The sequence below is a fragment of the Rhincodon typus genome, chromosome 30, assembly GCF_021869965.1.
Source record: "Rhincodon typus isolate 14 chromosome 30, sRhiTyp1.1, whole genome shotgun sequence".
Taxonomy (NCBI): Eukaryota; Metazoa; Chordata; class Chondrichthyes; order Orectolobiformes; family Rhincodontidae; genus Rhincodon; species Rhincodon typus.
The window spans coordinates 31,652,689-31,657,723 of NC_063361.1; the positions used below are offsets into that span (position 1 = coordinate 31,652,689).

General features: G+C 43.0%; 1 long non-coding RNA gene across 1 annotated transcript; it reads right to left on the reverse strand.

Moving 5' to 3' along the window:
• Positions 1-991: 991 nt before the first annotated feature.
• LOC125486587 lies at positions 992-3,680 on the reverse strand. Its single transcript, XR_007265234.1, has 2 exons — positions 3,415-3,680; positions 992-1,277 (listed from the first exon to the last, which is right to left on the reverse strand). It is a non-coding gene; the product is annotated as an uncharacterized LOC125486587 (long non-coding RNA).
• Positions 3,681-5,035: the final 1,355 nt, after the last annotated feature.

The following is a 5,035-nucleotide window of genomic DNA, read 5'->3' on the forward strand; positions in this document are numbered from 1 at the left end:
CCAGCTCTCTCACTGATTTCCACAATAGCTCAGTTTTATTTAGCACTGTGTTTAAATTTTGTTGTTAGTCTGCTCTACCAGGCAATCAAAGCGAGGGTCTGAGTGCTGGGTAGCTGGGCCACATTTGCAGTTTCAATAGGAAGCACTGTCCCATAACAATAGCACAATTCAATTGGAAGCTGGCACTAGATATAACAGAGCGAGATGATGGCACAGTGCCAATATCATTGGACTTATAATCTAGAACTACAGGCTAGTGTTGTGGGTTCAAATCCTACCATGACAGATAATGAAGTTTAAATTCTTTACAATGTTATGTATGAGTTACTTTAAAATAAGCATATATTTACCAAGTTCCAAAACCAAAGCAGAACAGTAGGGTGCAGGGGAAGAGATTTCACTAACAGGAGTAGGTTTGAAATGCTGCTGGGGACAGTGTGTGTGTGGTTGCAGTGAAATATAACAAACTGTGCAAAGGGCCCTACATTATGTGCATCCCATGCACCATCTTTCGTTTCTTCACTTTTTCCATTTGCCTTTTGCTCCCTTATCACTTCATCATTCCTGCCCTCCACCTGTCATTTATAACCTTCTTCCAATTGTGATGAAAGGTGAACACAACGTGAAAAGCTAACTGTTTCTTTCTTATTGCACATTCCTATTTTACATATCCAGCATTTGCAATATTCTGCTTTTGATTAAAAATATCTTCACAGTCTCAATTCTGAATTATTAGATAAACAAGCATAAAGTACAACAGATTCGCTGTCTGCCTGCCGCTATCTTAATCTAACTTTCTCTTTGCGAATAGTCAGGCCACAGCACGGTACCTAGTGTACACATAATTAATGCAGGTTTGAAGATGCTGAGCTCATGTCTACAGATGTGCAACGTGAAGTATCTGAAAACCACCTTGAACTGAACAGACATCACTTCCTAATCTACTGACAGAATACACAGCTGACCAACCCAAAAGAGATACACATGGTTCCATATTTCAACAGTTTTAATTTCCGACCCGAAGGCATGGTCCAACACAATGGCCAGGAGTGTTCATCTGCCAACATCTTGAGATCTTCTGGAAACAAAACTGGGATGGATGGTGTTTGTTTCAGGAAAACTCTAGGTACCTATCAATCTTTGTGACGGTGACTCGATGTAGCTCAGCAGGTGCCTCCGTTCATTAGGATTCTACACCGTCCCACTGAGGAGATGAATCCAAGAAAAACGGTCTTAACAGTCCAACATGGGGATCCCTCATTACTGCTGAGGGCCAACTGTAAGAAGAAAAGTTTTGTTGCATGTCAAAAAGCACAAAGGCAATTGTGTAAAGTATATGCAACTACTTCTGGAACATTCCATTATGGTCCTAAGAGAAAATAGTATAGAATCCCTACAGTGTGGGAGCAGGCCATTTGGCCCATCAAGTCTACACCAACCCTCCAAAGAGTATCCCTCCCAGACCCACCCCATCACCCTGCACTTCCCATGGCTAATCCACCTAACCTACACATCCCTGGACACTATGGGGCAATTTAACATAACCAACTCACCTAACCTGCACATCTTTGGACTATGGGAGGAAACCGAGGCAAACTCGCACAGACTCAGGGAGAACGTGTACACAGACTGTCACCTGAGGGTGGAATCAAACCCGGGTCCCTGCCGCTGAAAGTCAGCAGGGCTAACCACTGAGCCACCATGCTGCTACAGTAGACATATTAATCTTTGCAGTTTAGCAATCAGGTTTGCCCTGCGGGGCGGGGGAGTGGGGGTGGGGGAGGTAAGATAACCAAGTAATATTTAATCTTAAAATTCTTCAAGTAAAATATTCATACATGGAGGGCGCTAGCTATGAAGAGAGGTTGAGTAGATTAGGATTATTTACATTAGAAAGACGGAGGTTGAGGGGGGACCTGATTGAGGTCTACAAAATCATGACAGGTATAGACAGGGTGGATAGCAAGAAACTTTTTCCCAGAGTGGGGGATTCAATTACTAGGGGTCACGATTTCAAGGTGAGAGGGGAAAAGATTAAGGGAGATATGTGTGGAAAGTTCTTTATGCAGAGGGTGGTGGGTGTCTGGAATGCGTTGCCAGCGGAGGTGGTAGAGGCGGGCACAATAGCGTCATTTAACATGTATCTAGACAGATACATGAATGGGCAGGGAGCAGATCCTTGGAAAATAGGTGAAAGGTTTAGATAGAGGATCTGGATCGACGCAAGCTTGGAGGGCCGAAGAGCCTGTTCCTGTGCTGTAATTTTCTTTGTTCTTTCTGTTCTATAACTGATGAAACCACTCGCATTTATCCAGTTCACAAGTGGGATTCAGTCCTGCAGGAGACTGTGGTCTGCCATATGCAGGCGTTATCTGTGTGAGTCAAGTGCATGTCCAGAGACTGTTTGAATGTGGAGCCATCATTAAAGCAAACATTTGCTTTTGTAAAGCACCTTTAAATAGCTCAAGGCACTTCATGGGATACTAATTAAACAAATCATGATACCAAGTCTCATAAGAAGTTGAGACCTGACCCTAGGCTTGGTGCTTCAGACTCTGGAATGAGACTTGAGCTGAGAATCTTTCAACAGAGGAAAGCCATAAGCTAGCACTAAACACTAACACAGCCAGGTCACAGCACTATGGCAATGTCTTTGGACTAGTAATCCAGAGGCTAATGTTCTGGAGATATGGGTTTGAATCCCACCACGGCAGATAGTCGAGTTTAAACTAAAACCTGGAACTAAATGGGTATGGCAACCATCTGCAGATTGATGTTATACACAAGCTCGTAAAGCAGTTAACAGAATGGTTAAGGGGGAAGAGGCAAACTTGGTGGTTTGAAAGAAACAGTAAGTGGCAGGGGTCCATCATGTGTGCAAAATCCAAAGATGTACTTGAGACAGAAAAATAAATTGGCCAGATATACCTCCTGGAACAAGACAGCTGGGGATTAATGGGAATTAGGAGATTCCAGGGCAGGCTAGTCGCTTTTTTCTTTAAATCCATAAGACATTTCCCAAACTATTTAATGCATTAGGTCTCGAATCCAACCTCTCAGCTACAGATTAGACCGGGACTGACACAGCACTATTAGAATCGACAACATCTCTGCGTTTTCAATTAGTTCCATAAACCGTCAATCAGCATTTCCGGGTGAAACCTAGATCTCAACAAAACATGGGACAAAAGAAACCCGGTGACATCTCCGGACAGTCTTTCAGGTAAAATCTAAATAAATAAAACCCAACCAAAAAAAAAGAGACGTAAGCTATAGGATTTTTTGTTTTGGAAATTTGCAACTCGACAGAAGGGAATTGCAATTCCAGAAATTTTTCTTTGAACCCACCCAGTGGAAGATGTTTAAAAAAAATTGCAGAAATGATTGTTTTCAGGAATAATGCCGTGTGCAAACCTGAGGAAAAACGCAATGCCAGCCATGGCTCATGGTTCCAAGAGGCTCCGCCTTGCAGCTTTCTGAAAGCGCCCGGTTATTGTTGGTGCTGCTGGTGCTTCCATCTCCTTACAGAACATAGATGATGTAGGACAGAATCACTAAACTCACAATGGCGAAAAACATCAGCAGGAAGATGTCCAACATTGCGAAACAGACTGAAAAGGAAGCAGAGAGGACCCTGATATATACTGCCTTCCAAACAGGACTCGATTTCTCAGATTACAGCAGTGTCACAGAAAGAGAGTGAAGGCGGGGGTTAGTGCAGAAAGTGAGACGCCAAGTGCAGTCTGAGGGTAGTGCATTCAGAAATGGTTCCATTGAGGAAATCTGTCACTGTCAATTCGTATCCTCTCAGAGCAGGGGCATGTGGGAATATCCCTGGAACCTGGGAAACACCTTCTTTGGTGAGGCTGCACTTGGAGTATTGTGTACAGTTCTGGTCACCCTGTTGTAAGAAGGACATAGTTAAACTGGAAAGTGTGCAAAGAAGATTTACGAGGATGTTGCCAGGACAAGTAAGCCTGAGTTATGGGGAGAGGTTGGCCAGGATAGGACTTTATTCCTTGGAATGTAGGAGAATGAGGGGTGACCTTATTGAGGTGTATAAAATCAAGAGGGGCATAGAAAGGCTGGCGTTTTGGCTGTAGGCCGGAAACGTCAGCCTTCCTGCTCCTCTGATGCTGCTTGGCCTGCTGTGTTCATCCAGCTCTACACCTTGTTATCTCAGTTTCTCCAGCATCTGCAGTTCCTACTATCTCTGGGGCATAGCTAGGATGTATGCTTATAAGTCTTTTTCTCAGGGATGAGGAATTAAAAACTAGAGGGCATAGGTTTAAGGTGAGAGAGGAAAGATTTAAGAGAGACCAGAGGGGCAACTTCTTCACACAGAGAGTGGTGCATATATGGAATAGGCTGCCAGAGAAAGTGGTTGAGTCAGGTACAATTGCAACATTTAAAAAAAAAATTGTATAGGTACATGGATGGGAAGGGTTTAGAGGGATATGGACCAAATGCAGGCAATTGGAACTAGCTGAGTGGGCACCATGGTCAGCATCGACCAGTTTGAGCCAAAGGGCCTACTTCCACGCTACATTACTCTACTCTATGACTCCATATGTACATAGTGGTTGTTATAAGTGGAGGTTGACCTCCCTCTGAGAACTAAAATCAAAACATCCGAAGAGGAGCACCTCACCCGAAAATCTGCCAAAGGAGTGTGAAGAGGGGTGTAACCTGTCTTTCAGCAACTTCTAGTAGTTAAATCAAATAAATCCCTGACACTCAACTTTACAAGCATCAAGTAACAATTTATTTATCTAACTCTAAAAGTGAACAAAGTAACTAAACTATTAACAAAGAGAACAAAATCCCTTCTAACTACTGTTTCTGAAAATCGCAAGATTCTAATGGTATGCTGTTCCAATAAATATGAGTCCCACTTACTTAACAAAACAATAGAATTTAGTCTCTCAAAATTACAGCCAGGTTACATCTTCCACAATGTTTTCTGTCTTCTCCATCAATTCGTCTGTCAGGAATGCTTTCTCTGTGAATTCTTCTGTCAGGAATCTTAGCTAGG